The 15,879-nt window shown below is 43.0% G+C and overlaps 1 pseudogene; it reads right to left on the bottom strand.

Moving 5' to 3' along the window:
* Positions 1–818: 818 nt before the first annotated feature.
* On the bottom strand, positions 819–8,064 carry LOC146968717 (uncharacterized; annotated as a pseudogene).
* Between the last annotated feature and the right edge of the window lie 7,815 nt (positions 8,065–15,879).

The following is a 15,879-nucleotide window of genomic DNA, read 5'->3' on the forward strand; positions in this document are numbered from 1 at the left end:
TCTAGCATATAATACGAGCATATAACACCGCCACACCCCCTGAGGCTTTGTCGGTGACGGTCGGGAATCGGTCCACGGCTCCAGCGCTTCACTCAGACTGTATTTATTTTTCTTTGCGGTACAGACTGCTGTGCTGAGAGAGAGAGAGAGCAGCATCAGAGACAGCTAGTGCGGCTAGCAGCTCTCCTACTCTGCTGCACGTAGCTTCACCTGAGCTCCGTCATTGGCTGGAGAGAGAGAAAACACAGACTCTCTCGCTCTCCACCCAGAAACATCCACGTGCATAACAAAACAAAGCAAAAGACCAAAATACAGGCAGGGGGAGGGGGCGCTGCAGACACAGCCACCACCACACAGGACTAGAAGCCCACAGGTGATGATGAAGACGAAGATTTCATTTGTTTAAGTCTAACGTTTATTTTTGGACACAAAACTCCAAACCCAATCATTAAGTATTGCTTTACAAACAAAAAACAAAAGATGTTTCCACCAAATACAACTATACCAGAAAGAGATTTTTTTTTTTTTTACAGAATCTGCTACACTTTGATAAAAAAAACAATGAAAATTTGTGTTGTGTTGGAATGAGCTGTTACAGTTCAGCTCAACCAACACATCTGCAGACTCACTTACTGAAGTTATTTATTTGTAGCATTAATTTCATGAACAATCCATTTCTTACATATCAAAATCATAAACTTTAACAAAACATTTTACACATGAAATTAATTTTCACTGTGTTGTGATGAGCCGTTACAGTTCAATAACTGCAGCCTCACACACTGCTGCTGCCTTCAGTAACAGTCCTGAGTTTACACTCACACGTCTCTTCTTGCCTGAAACATCAGAGAATTGACGGCCACAAAAACTTCAACTGTACGTTTACTCTCCTTCATGGATTCTTGTGAACACGTAAAGATCTTCCTGTTGACAAAATGTCTCATCACAAAACTGCAACTAAATGATTGAAGGTGTCTTAACTCTACCTACTGCCTTACATGTACTCCACACACACTACAAGAAAATGGTTTCACTTCTGTATGGACTTTCATGTGCTGCTCAAGACAACAACTGAAGTTTCCCTCCTTTATGGGATTTCATGTGTGTCGCCAAATTCTCCAGCTCCATAAATGTTTTCCCACAAACACTGCTACAAATGGCTTCACTTTTGAATGGACTTTTGTGTGAACCAAAAGTTTTGTCTTCCGGGTAAATCCTTTCCCACAAATAGCTCAACTAAATGGTTTCTCTGTGCGGCTGCCTGTTACCGCAGGGGTTGTGCAATGTTGTTGTTACTGTGTATTTTTGTGGATGATGTGTGTGTGTGTGTGTGTGTGTGGCCTTGTGTTGTCGTCTGCTGCTGGTAACATTGTCATTTCCTGCAAAGGATTAATAAAGTATCTTTAACTTGACTTCTCCTGTGTGTGGAGTCTCAAGTGCACCTTAAAAGTCCTTGAGTGTCTAAAATGTTTCCCACAGGTAGGACATTCAAATGGTTTCTCTCCTGTATGGATCCTCATGTGGAGTTTAAGATTACTTATTTGACTAAATGTTTTACCACAGGTAGCACAGTCAAATGGTTTCTCTCCTGTATGGATCCTCATATGTCTATGAAGATGACCTCTTTCACTAAATTGTTTCCCACAGGTAGCACAGTCAAATGGTTTCTCTCCTGTATGGATCCTCATGTGGAGTTTAAGAGTACCTCTTTGACTAAATGTCTTACCACAGGTAGCACAGTCAAATGGTTTCTCTCCTGTATGGATCCTCATATGTCTATGAAGATGACCTCTTCCACTAAATTGTTTACCACAGGTAGCACAGTCAAATGGTTTCTCTCCTGTATGGAGTCTCACGTGCATCTTCAACCTCGAGGGTGCATTAAAAGTTTTCCCACACTCTGAGCAGCGGTGAGACTTCTTACCAGTGTCACATTCTTCATCACTTACATGAACAGCTTCACTGTTCAAACCTGACTCAGGTTCTCTGGTTTCTCTCCAGTCATCATCACTGTATTCAGTCTCACAGGGCGACTCTGAGACCTCATCATCTGGATCTGGTTGAAGATCTTCAGGTTGATCTGAGTTCCTGGCTGGTTCAGATCCTCCACAGTCGTCTCCATCGGCCTCTATCTGTTCAGCTGAGTTGCTGGATGGAGGCTCAGCCTCAGTTTGTCTTTGATGAGGTTGTAGGGACTGAGGTTTCTCCTCCTCATCCTCACTCTTCACATGAACAGTAGTGAGGGGAAACTCAAAAGTGGTCGATCGTTCCTCCTTTTCTTCTTTAATATGTAGACTCTCTGGGTTCTCCTGATCCAGACTAGAGGTCAACTCAGGAAGATCCTCTGCTTCAATCTTCAACAGGTGCTGATCACCTGCAGAAACAATGAAACACATCATGAACAACAGTGTCTTCAAACTGTCACTCATATAACTGGTGTCTCTATGAACCCCAATGATCTTCTCAGTGGACACCAAGGGGGCAGTTGTCGGTCTGAGAAGTGAATCTCACTTCCGCGTTCAAAAAACTGCAATCCCCTCGGCTTCCTCTCGGGGCTGGCTCCAGAAGGGAGCAACTCCAATTGAGCCCCATGTTAAAATCGCCGACTTTACAGCTTAAAAAACATATTTTACAGCCTGGTACATTTTATTTTTTTGGTCTCAACCGATAGTTTCTACCCCCACACACTCTGAGGGGGGTGAATTTCTTTAAACTCTACCGTTTTACTGTTATTAGGTTTAAAATTCTCGCCAATTAGGGCGCGGAAACGTTGAGTGGCAGGTCCGGAGACCACTGCTTCGAGGCCAGTGGGCGGGTTCTCGGCCGGCTAACGGCCGCACCTCTCCAAATATGGCAAGTAAAATCCAACATGGCGCAGTTCAAACCCCCGTAGTAGCGGCACAAAACAGACTCCCCCAAACCAATGGGTGACGTCACGGGTGCCACGTCCATTCTTTTTACAGTCTATAGTGGACACTAGTCTGAGCTGAAGAAATTTTGCTCCTGCTATGAGCCTCTGATTGGCCGGAAGTCTCGGAACTACTTTTTACTTTTACTTGAGTGGATTTTTACATTAGTACTTTTACTTTTACTCAAGTAAAATTTCATCAAGGTAACAACTTATACTTCTACTACCTCCTCATGGACAGATTAATCACCACTGTGCTGATGTTTGTATAAAACAGGCTATAGACCGTTTCAACGGTTAAAACATCCGGTTACAGTGACAGCGCTAGTTAGCTAGCCCGTGGATGTACGATACGAAATGACTAGCCAGTACTTCTTGAGTCTGAAAAATAATAACACGGTGACCAGATCTTCAGGTCTGTCAGGGATTGTCAAGTTAACACTATCGCTAGCTTGCACCAATTATTTTTGAACAGCTGGATTTTCAGTCCGGTTAGCTCATTTACTACCTCCGGGTATCTCATCATTAGCTAGCGCCAGTTAGCAACAGTGTTAACTTGTAAAAATGACAATCCTGGAAATATAAGAAGCCTGGTCACCGTTAATTAGATAATAGAGACAAAGCTTGTGTGCAATGCTCAGTAATAGCTGTCTTGTCAGTTAACGGTTGTTATGCTAACGTTAGTGCAGGCTAGCACAGTCTAAAGCAGGCAGCTCGGCCCTGATGCGGCGCGTCATAAGTTATTACTGAATTATGCAGTTACATTATTAGCAGTGTTTTTTACTTTCTGGTAACGAAATGGAAACTGCAGGCTCTATACAGTTTGCCGTCCGTGTCCAGTTTTCCCGTCAGAGTGCTGCAATCCAAGCGTTGCACTGGTTTGTTTCTTTAGGAAATCTGTACTTTAATATCTGACAGTAAGTTTGTGCCTGGTCAGAGGGAACAGCCTACTACCAAGCAACAAGATCCTAAAACTAATTTGGTATTATATATAAAACAATATTTATTTTAGTTAATATTTAGATTTGATTATTCTGAATCAAATTATTTTATTTCATTATGATTAGATTTCTGTTAGTATTCTGTTTATTATTATTTTTTAATATAGGTGTTTTATTGTGTATTATTTGTGTTTTTGTTTCATTTTGGCATGTTAGGGGCACCAGGCTTACAGTAAGGGACCAGGCAGCATGCACCTGGGTGGGCAAATGGGTTTTTACCGGAGCATGAGAGGCACAGAGGAATTTTCTTTATTCTTTATTCGCTCGCTTTTCTGGTCAAATAAACCAGGTTTTTGTTGAAAATTAACATTTGTTTGGATATCATATTTTCCGCGTACACCACAACCCATGTTGCAGCACTGGCCCTTGTGACTACTACAATATAATTGTTACTCTTTTGTAGAACTTGTCGTTAAAGCAGAAGTAAGTGGTCCGGTCGTTTTCGCTAATGCTGCGTTCCAGGCAGGCTTTTGAAATCGTAAATTACAGCTTCAAGTCACAACTTACGACTTTGTAGCGTTTCAGGCAACCCACTCGTGTTTTTCCGACCTGTTTTACCGGTGAAAGTCACTATAACGGCCACTCGTAACTTCCGACCGGTGAACTCGTACCAGATCGAACTGGTACCACTTCACGGTCGGAAAAATACGAGTTTCCTTGAACGCACCATAACAGTCCTCGTCGCTACGTCACCACATTCACGGCGTTCCTTGGCTGCACACACAGCCCTGCATGCCGTTCTCTCTCCTCATTGGATAAAAACTGTAGGATACGATAAATGTTTTCTCTTCGGCTCAGAGCAGAGCAGAGTGACTGACAGACCCGTGTTTCGGTCCAAACACTCTATGTAAGTGATTGCTGTCGGAAGATATAACTATTTAAAGCAGATATCAGTGGAATGTTTTTGTTAATATAAGTCCTAAATAGTCCTATTTTCCGTCAGCAATCACTTACATGAAGTATTTCAGCCTAAACACGAGTCTCTCCGTCACTCTGCTCTGCTGTAACCCGAGGAGAAAATTTTCCTTGTGGGATACAAGTGTTATCCAATGAGGGGAGAGAACGGCATGAAGGGCTGTGTGTGCAGCCAAGGGATGCGCGTGAATGTGGTGACGTAGCACGAGGACCAATTGATGCCTGACAAGGGCGGGGGCTGCTAACTCATGGTGCGTTCAAGGAAACTCGTACTTTGTGTTTTTCCTTCCTGTGAAGTCATACCAGTTCGATCTGGTACGAGTTCACGGGTCGGAAGTTACGAGTGGCCGTTATAGGGAACTTTCACAGACAACAGGACGGTAAAAACACGAGCTACGGGTTACCTGGAACGCTACCAAGTCGTAGTTGTGACTTGAAGCTGTAACTTACGGTTTCAAAAGCCTGCCTTGAACACAGCATTAGCCGAAACGGCCGTGCCGCTGTTATCTGCTTTAAGACTTAGGCTATATTAACACAAATATATCACTTACTTCTGCTTTAAGCCATACCGTTAGTTAGCAGTGACTAAGTTTGTGGTAAAAGGCTTGCACCAATTTGACACAGATAGATATCCCTGAATTTGTAAATGAATGTGTTCAAATGCCAAGTCAGAGAATGTCAAAGTTGCATGTTTTCCTCTAACCAGACGTTTCACTGAGTCATTCATTCCCATTATAGGCTACTATATTATACTATATAGCTACTATACACAGGCAGTTTAACAGGGAGAATTTGCAAAGACAATGATGAACTAACATATGAAGTAATTATCAGACGATTCGTCTGAGAAACAATCAGTAAAATAAAACTTGCACCTGATTAAACACGAGGAAAACGCTCAATTTTCGTAAATAACAAATATCAGCAAAATCACATAGACTTTATGTATCTTTCAGGACCTTCACTTTGCTCAAGGACTGAGCCTACCGTTATTCAGTCCCTCCAGGATTTCGCAGGCTTTTTTTGTGATTGTTGCGGCCTAAAATGTCTGATTTTGCTGCCACATTTTGAAAAAATTGCGGTGCATGTTGCGATGTTTTAAGTGCTTATGTTGCGATTAAATTGCGGGAGACAGCGAAAGTTGCAAAAAAGAAGTTGCAGTTTTGTTCTGAATAATTAAAAATCAAAGGAAAATTGAAAATTTTGAAATGTCACAAAATAATATGAGGTCCTGTTATACCAGCAATTTTCCACTTGTTAACTCATTGAGTGCCATTGACGTATATATACGTCAATCAAAATCCAACGCTTGAGTGCCATTGACGTATATATACGTCAAATGCACTTTTCTGCGGCTGGTAAATGGAGACGCTGTTGCGCACACTGTGAGTAATTTTGGGGCTTCTGGGATGTGTAGAACGAAGAAGACTGTAGATCAGAGCAAGAAGTGAAGAGGAAGAAGAAGACGAGTGCGATCGGTACAGAGATAACAAAGTTGGAAAAAGTTTCTATTTCTAGAGGAAAACGACGGGCAGAGCCTGGAACAAGTGTAACGTGGAGCTGGAGGAAAGCTTAGCCACAGATGCTATTAGCATAGCTCCAGCATGAAGTGATCAGAGGAGGCAGGAAAGGTAAACTCATCTAGATGATCAGCACCGAAATGCCGAAGCGAAAGCGGATCGCGGAGTCAGTTTCACCAGTTGCTGTCTAACCGACGTGACGACGAACCGAGAGATCAGCGCGGTGCGTCGCTGCCGCGGCCGCGTCCAGCAGAGAGGCTGAAGACGCCATGACGTCTCCCTCCCTACTTCAGAGACGATGCAGCAGGAGGAGAAGTAGGAGAGGGGAGGGGCAGAGAGGGGGTGAGGTGAGGGGGAGAGGAGAGGGTGAGGGGGCAGCAACTGCAGGAGGAGTAGGAGAGCAGGCATCACTCTGCAGAGTAACTTGTTGTATTTTAGTTTTTTTTTTTTTTTGTACAATGAAAAAACATGTGAAATGAAATTTTCAGACGTCTTACATGTTTTTGAAGCCAATATTAAAACGGATAAATCACTGTTTTTCTTGAGAGACTCTCTTTCACAAAAATGCATTTTTCTCAGCTTTCTAGAAAAAAAGTGGTCTTTTTGGTGCAACCAGGCTCTATTCAACTTAAGATAAATTAAGAATGGAACAAGGTACAAACAAATGGTTTTTCCCCTAGTTAAATAGAGAGTCTCCTCTTTCCTTTGAGCTATTTTGTGTTTTCAGAGTCATAATACAAAATATTCTCTTGGTCTTAAAATATTACTCAAAATGCCCCGAAACGCTGGCACATGGCACTGACCATTTTCTAAAATGTCTGGCACTCAAAGAGTTAAGAAAGGCACTGGAAAATTACATAGAGTTGAAAGTTGTTTTACTTTTAATTAAAATGTCTGTTTAAAAATCGTGGTAAAAGAACTGTTTTAAAATGCCATTAAAACAGTCCAGTCTTTGAATAAAAAGGGGTGGGTGGCTACTCAAGTCAAGGGCCAGGGCCTTAGGATGGGGGAAGGGGCACCTGGCCGCCGGCTGCTCCGCTCCGGCCCTGCAGTGGCGCACTCACTGGATTCCCCCTCGGCGAGTGCTGCGCGGTTGACACAGCCTCGGGTGGTCAACCAGGACAACTCACACACTCAACACGTTCAACTCAGCTTGTGTTCCTTTACTTATCACTTTGTGCACGTTGTATCAAGTTTCTTGCCGTCAGCCCAGCCACGCTGTTCCTCCGTGGACTCACTTTCAACCACCGCTCCGTCCAGACTCGCACTCTCTGCTGTGTAACTCGCGGAAAGCACCGACAATTGGTCCAATTTGCGGAAAAGTTGCGGTGATTGTACAAAATTGCAAGATCGCAACATCGCGAATTCCTGGAAGGACTGGTTATTTACTCTAGATCGGGCGCAACGGAAATCAAACAGCGGCTCATTTTACCAAGATAAATGTAGTAGGCTACCACGTGTCCTCTTTCTCTACAAACCACAACTTTGATGTGAAATGATCTAAAACTGAATCACCAACCGGTTTTGTTGAGGACGACTCGAGGCTGCAGGAGAACATCCAGCAGGTTCCTCTGCCGCTCGATCTCCTGTCTGAAGCCCGAAGCCTCCGCCTCGTACCCGGCTACGACTCTGTCCACGGCCGCTAAGATTTCCTGGGAGGCGGCGGCGAGTCTCTCGGTAACAAATCCTCTCAGAAACTCCACCTCAGACATTTTACTCAAAGTCTTTGTTGTTCCAGACCCGAGCTGTTTGTTTCCCGCTGCTCGACTCTCTTCCCGTTTGGGCACGTCACGTCGGCAACCGAAGGGACGCCCACCAGACCGTCACTTCCGGTCAGAGCTGTGTTTTAGAGGGAGAAAAATCAACTGTCCATCGAGTAGTGATGGGAATTCCGGCTCTTTTTGGAGAGCCAGTTCTTTCGGCTCGGCTCACTAAAAAGAGCCGGCTCTTTCGGCTCCCAAGTGGCTCTTCAGATTTTAAGTTGCTTATTACCAAAATAATGCAAGACTATGTGTAAAATTAATTACTAATGTAAAAAAAACAAACATTATATCAAATATTTTCATTTATGCCTTTATTTACTGAACACACTCAACCTTGAATAGAGTGTTACAAAAATAAATGATAAAGTAGGCCTATAAAAAACAAAGTCCAGGGCTCCAGACTAACGTTTCTTTTGCACTTATGGATGAAAATCAAAATCAAAATAATCAATCAAAATTGTCAATGCTGTGATGTGCCTGTGCATGTGTTTATGGAGCCTGCTCCATATGAGATTTTCACCTTGCACAATCTACACTCTGCCTTTGAACTGCTTACTGCTTATTTAAATGCCCAAATGCCCCCCCTCCTCCGTCGGACGGTCAGACTGTCAGATGGGGGGAAGACATAGACTGTAAAAAGAATGGACGTAGCGTCCGTGACGTCACCCATTGGTTTTGGTGAGTCTGTTGTGTGCCGCTTCTACGGGGGTTTGAACCGCGCCATGTTGGATTCTACTTGCCATATTTGGAGCGGTGCGGCCGTTGGCCGGCCGAGAACCCGCCCACTGGCCTCGAAGCAGCGGTCTCCGGACCTGTCACTCAACGTTTTCGCGCCCTAATTGGCGAGAATTTTAAACCTAATAACAGTAAAACGGTAGAGTTTAAAGAAATTCACCCCCCTCAGAGTGTGTGTGGGGGTAGAAACTATCGGTTGAGACCAAAAAAATAAAATGTACCAGGCTGTAAATATGTTTTTTAAGCTGTAAAGTCGGCGATTTTAACATGGGGCTCAATTGGAGTTGCTCCCTTAGAGCCAGCCCCGAGAGGAAGCCGAGGGGATTGCAGTTTTTTGAACGCGGAAGTGAGCTTCACTTCTCAGACCGACAACTGCCCCCTTGGGGGAAGATAGCAATTTGAACGCATTAGCGCGATTTAGCGCATTTGTTTATTACTGTCACTACCCTACCTGTCCATGTGCCTGCGTGAGTGCCCGCACCAGCTAGAGAGAGAGGTGCTGCCACAGACTTGTGCTGGATGCGCTGGTTGATTAGTTTCGTTTTTACCCCCTTCCCCCGTCGATCTGTGGCTTTCACTACAACAAGCAGAGGAGAAAAAAAACTAAAACGGCTCCCAATGAGGAGCCGGCTCCCGTCGTTCACTTCAAAGAGCCGGCTCTTAGAGCCGGATCGTTCGTGACCGACACATCACTACCATCGAGTGGCTTTACATCAAGTCAGATCAGTCGCTTTATTTTTGGCATCTTGACATTTTAAACAAGCAGGTTAGGCCACCTTTCATTCATAATTGATTTTCATTACAACTATACACAACTCATTACTTACTGCACTGTAACATTAACAAAGGAGATGGACTCACCATGCATAAATTGCGTCAGAGCCACTGCCACACTGACTGCTGTTTTCAATTTGACTTAAGCAAAACTCAAAATCTTTCCAAGAATATTTGTCTTATTTCTTGTCATAATGTCTCATTTCTAGTCTAAACTAATCTCTTTCCATTTAAATAAGACTCATCACCTAAAGATTAACTTGTTTTTAGATAATTTTTACTTGTTTCAAACAAATTGTCACTTGAAATCTGCAGAAAAATCTGCCAGTGAAAACAAGTTTTTTTGTGCTTGTAATGAGAAAGAAAAACTTGCTCCACTATCAGATTTCTCTACATATTTCAAGTGAAAATATGCTTGAAAGGAAGGAAAAAGTGTCTAAAAACAAGCTCCTTATTAAGGATAAAAAGGATAATTTACTTTTTTGGCTTCATTTGTTAATTATTGGATACTTGCTTCTTTCAGTTACTGAATTGAATTAAAGGGTAGGCATTTATAAGCTGGATGACTTCAGCCTACACTTTTTCGATCTATTTTTGAACTAGTCGAACTAAGGATTGTATTATATAAGGTTGACTGATTGTGATTGATGCTCGACTGTAAACAATTTGTGCACAAGATCGAATAAACAAACTACTACTACTGGTACTACAGCTGGTTCTCAGGTGAGAGCTACATAGAAACCACTGATATGTGGATTTATAATACAGTACAGAGAGGTGTTTCTGTTACTGAGCCTACTTCCACTGGGATACATGGAGTGGACAAAATAATAGAAACACCTGGAGCCACAGCTCAGATGTTTGAGGTGGTTTTTAGTCGCTCTCTTCACCAGAGACTGAAGAAGGCAGGACCCAGACCTCCCCTTCATTCTGACTCGTGTATGTTGACTGACACAGAGTTTCATTTACATCGTCAGCAGGAGGTTGGTTTGACTTCTGCTCTGCCTGTCCCTTACATTTTTTTTTAATAAAACCAATAAACAAAACCAGCAGCAAAAGCAGAAGCAATAAGACTTTCAATTCCTGCAGTTCTATGGTGTTTCCTTCACCAGGTCCTCCTGTCTCCTTCTCAACTCCTGTGGAGCAGAAGCAGATGATCAGAGATCAGGGATCAGCTGTCAGGTCTGTGATCAGTGAACATCAGAGCAGAGTCTGTGGTTCAATCATCACATCAACAACCAGGAAGTAGCTGCACCAAGACGTTGGATTCACGCTGTTGATCATCAGAGAGAGGGTGTTGTTGCTCAGGTGACGCTCCACATGCTCCCTGACCGACGGATCTTCAAGGTCGTCTTTGTTCCACTGCACAGCATCAGATGAGACGTTTGTAGGAACATCACAGGTCAGAGGGACGTCGAGGGACGACAAGCAGTAGGCCTAATCGAAGGAAAGAAAAGTATAGGAATTCATTACACTACTACCACACTATTCACTACTTCCATTAGTTGTATGAATAACTGGCCAGAGGCATTTTGAGAGGGACCCCATGTAACCTCTTGAAATGTCCGTGTTAGGATGTGCCCCGCTCCTGTACAAAATCTAACCATTTCACCCTTAATAAATGATCAAGAACAACTTACCAGAAAGTGAAGACACAGAACTGATCAGACTGAAGACCAACATGGAGCCGGTTAGAAGAAACATTCTCCACATTAACATAAATAACATTAATAACATTGATAGCATTAATGTTATTCTCTCAATAATCAGACTCAGACTGAGCTCTGTTCACTTTACCTTTGGTAAAAAAGTTTCCTCCGTTGGCAGGCGCCGCCACACTCAACCAAAGATGAAAGTTCTTAAAGGATAATTGCTGTTTTTTACAATCTGGACCTTATTTGTAACATATAATAAGAGCATATAACACCACCCCACCCCCTGAGGCTTTGTCGGTGACGGTCGGGAATTGGTCCGCGGCTCCAACGCTTCACTCAGACTGTATTTCTTTTTCTTTGCGGTCCTGACTGCTGCTGCTGAGAGAGAGAGAGAGAGCAGCATCAGAGACAGCTAGTGCGGCTAGCAGCTCTCCTACTCTGCTGCACGTAGCTTCACCTGAGCTCCGTCATTGGCTGGAGAGAGAGAAAACACAGACTCTCTCGCTCTCCACCCAGAAACATCCACGTGCATAACAAAACAAAGCAAAAGACCAAAATACAGGCAAGGGGAGGGGGCGCTGCAGACACAGCCACCACCACACAGGACTAGAAGCCCACAGGTGATGATGAAGACGAAGATTTCATTTGTTTAAGTCTAACGTTTATTTTTGGACACAAAACTCCAAACCCAACCATTAAGTATTGCTTTACAAACAAAAAACAAAAGATGTTTCCACCAAATACAACTATACCAGAAAGAGATTTTTTTTTTTACAGAATCTGCTACACTTTGATAAAAAAAACAATGAAAATTTGTGTTGTGTTGGAATGAGCTGTTACAGTTCAGCTCAACCAACACATCTGCAGATTCACTTACTGGAGTTATTTATTTGTAGCATTAATTTCATGAACAATCCATTTCTTACATATCAAAATCATAAACTTTAACAAAATATTTTACACATGAAATTAATTTTCACTGTGTTGTGATGAGCTGTTACAGTTCAATAACTGCAGCCTCACACACACTGCTGCTGCCTTCAGTAACAGTCCTGAGTTTACATACACTCATACGTCTCTTCTTGCCAGAAACATCAGAGAATTGACGGCCACAAAAACTTCAACTGTGCGTTTACTCTCCTTCATGGATTCTTGTGAACACGTAAAGATCTTCCTGTTGACAAAATGTCTCATCACAAAACTGCAACTAAATGATTTAAGGTGTCTTAACTCTACCTACTGCCTTACATGTACTCTACACACACTACAAGAAAATGGTTTCACTTCTGTATGGACTTTCATGTGTTGCTCAAGACAACAACTGAAGTTTCCCTCCTTTATGGGATTTCATGTGTGTCGCCAAATTCTCCAGCTCCATAAATGTTTTCCCACAAACAATGCAACCAAATGGCTTCACTTTTGAATGAAATCTTGTGTGAACCAAAAGTTTTGTCTTCCGGGTTCTCTGGTGGTGCGGCTGCCTGTTACCGCAGGGGTTGTGCAATGTTGTTGTTATTGTGTATTTTTGTGGATGATGTGTGTGTGTGTGTGGCCTTGTGTTGTCGTCTGCTGCTGGTAACATTGTCATTTCCTGCAAAGGATTAATAATCTTTAACTTAACTTCTCCTGTGTGTGGAGTCTCAAGTGCACCTTAAAAGTCCTTGAATATCTAAAATGTTTCCCACAGGTAGGACATTCAAATGGTTTCTCTCCTGTATGGACTCTCATGTGTCCTTTAAGATGAGCTCTTTGACTAAATGTTTTACCACAGGTAGCACAGTCAAATGGTTTCTCTCCTGTATGGATCCTCATGTGGAGTTTAAGATTACTTCTTTGACTAAATGTTTTACCACAGGTAGTACAGTCAAATGGTTTCTCTCCTGTATGGAGTCTCATATGTCTATGAAGAGAAAATCTTTCACTAAATTGTTTACCACAGGTAGCACAGTCAAATGGTTTCTCTCCTATATGGAGTCTCATATGTCTATGAAGAGTACTTCTTCCACCAAATTGTTTACCACAGGTAGCACAGTCAAATGGTTTCTCTCCTGTATGGATCCTCACGTGCATCTTCAGATCAAAGGGTCTGCTAAATGTTTTCCCACACTCTGAGCAGCAGTGAGACTTCTTACCAGTGTCACATTCTTCATCACTTACATGAACAGCTTCACTGTTCAAACCTGACTCAGGTTCTCTGGTTTCTCTCCAGTCATCACTGTATTCAGTCTCACAGGGCGACTCTGAGACCTCATCATCTGTATCTGGTTGAAGATCTTCAGGTTGATCTGAGTTCCTGGCTGGTTCAGATCCTCCACAGTCGTCTCCATCGGCCTCTATCTGTTCAGCTGAGCTGCTGGATGGAGGCTCAGCCTCAGTTTGTCTTTGATGAGGTTGTAGGGACTGAGGTTTCTCCTCCTCATCCTCACTCTTCACATGAACAGAAGTGAGGGGAAACTCAAAAGTGGTCGATCGTTCCTCCTTTTCTTCTTTAAGATGGAGACTCTCTGGGTTCTCCTGATCCAGACTAGAGGTCAACTCAGGAGGATCCTCTGCTTTAGTCATCAACAGGTGCTGATCACCTGCAGAAACAATGAAACACATCATGAACAACAGTGTCTTCAAACTGTCACTTATATAACTGGTGTCTCTATGAACCCCAATGATCTTCTCAGTGGACACCAAGGGGGCAGTTGTCGGTCTGAGAAGTGAAGCTCACTTCCGCGTTCAAAAAACTGCAATCCCCTCGGCTTCCTCTCGGGGCTGGCTCCAGAAGGGAGCAACTCCAATTGAGCCCCATGTTAAAATCATATACAGCCTGGTACATTTTATTTTTTTGGTCTCAACCGATAGTTTCTAACCCCGCACACACTCTGAGGGGGGTGAATTAGGGGGTGTAACGGTACATGTATTGAATCGATTCGGTATGGGGTGTTCGGTTCGGCACAGCGCTGAGAACGGGGGAGTTTCGGTACAGAAGTTGTGTGTGTTTACAGTCCGCCTGCAGCTACACGTGCAGCCCGTTTACGTCGTGCTATCGCTAATGCTAACGCTAATGCTAACGCTAATGCTAACGCTAATGCAACCGCTAGCGAGAAAACAGAGGCTTGAAGACCCTTCCTGCTTGTAGGAGGAGTGGAGGTGGGGGCTGTGGCTCCTATCTCCTCTCTGTCTGTCTGCCTGTCCTTCCGTCCGTCCGTCCCTCCTTCTGTCTGTCTGTCTCTGTGTCGTGCACGGGCTCCAGCACCTGTGGATCTGCTGCAGATGTGCTGAGAGCAGGCGCATGTCGCTGCTGTGTTGACACTACGCACTGTGCCATCGTGATGATCCGTGTTATTCATTCATTTATTTATTTATTTGCGGCCGAACGGTTGCATCGTCAGGCAGCCGTTGTGGCATTTGCCCACATTGCCCTGTTGGTCCGTCACTGGCTTGAACTGTTAGTGCTGCTGCACTTTACATGTAAAAAAAAAAAAAAAAAAGTTGTGTGAGAAGTTTTTTTAAAATCATATTTTGTATGTTTTGTTTATTTGTGAATATTTTATTCATTGTAAGGCTTATTTTATATGTTTTGTTAATTTGAGAATAATTTATTGAACTTATTAGGCAGCGCTTTACAACAGTAGGCTATTATTTTATTTTTCATATTTTGTATAATGGTTTAGTAAGTTTATAAGTTAAGTTTAATAAGTTTATACGTTTATTTGTACCAGGGACAATGTACCTACAACATAACATTAGTAGGTGAATAAAATAATTACATTTGACTAAAACATGTAAATTTGGTTTAGAAAAATTCCTAATAAACAACAAGCAAATTTATGTTTTGCATTTGGTTCTCTTACTGTACCGAAAATGAACCGAACCGAGACCTCAAACTGAGGTACGTACTGAACCGTGACTTTTGTGTATCGTTACACCCCTAGTTATTAGGTTTAAAATTCTCGCCAATTAGGGCGCAGAACCGTTGAGTGACAGGTCCGGAGACCGCTGCTTCGAGGCCAGTGGGCGGGTTCTCGGCCGGCTAACGGCCGCACCGCTCCAAATATGGCAAGTAAAATCCAACACGGCGCAGTTCAAACCCCCGTAGTAGCGGCACAAAACAGACTCCCCCAAACCAATGGGTGACGTCACGGGTGCTATGTCCATTCTTTTTACAGTCTATGGTGGACACTAGTCTGAGCTGAAGGAATTTTGCTCCTGCTATGAGCCTCTGATTGGCCGGAAGTCTCGGAACTACTTTTTACTTTTACTTGAGTGGATTTTTACATTAGTACTTTTACTTTTACTCAAGTAAAATTTCATCAAGGTAACAGAACTTATACTTCTACTACCTCCTCATGGACAGAGTAATCACCACTGTGCTGATGTTTTTATAAAACAGGCTATAGACCGTTTCAACGGTTAAAACATCCGGTTACAGTGTCAGCGCTAGTTAGCTCGCCCGTGGATGTACGATACGAAATGACTAGCCAGTACTTCTTGAGTCTGACAAATAATAACACGTTGACCAGATCTTGAGGTCTGTCAGGGATTGTCAAGTTAACGCTATCGCTAGCTTGCACCAATTATTTTTGAACAGCTGGATTTTCAGTCCAGTTATCTCATTTA

This window comes from Trachurus japonicus, chromosome 18, assembly GCF_045865225.1.
Source record: "Trachurus japonicus isolate A0001 chromosome 18, Traja_1.0".
In the NCBI taxonomy this organism is placed as follows: Eukaryota; Metazoa; Chordata; class Actinopteri; order Carangiformes; family Carangidae; genus Trachurus; species Trachurus japonicus.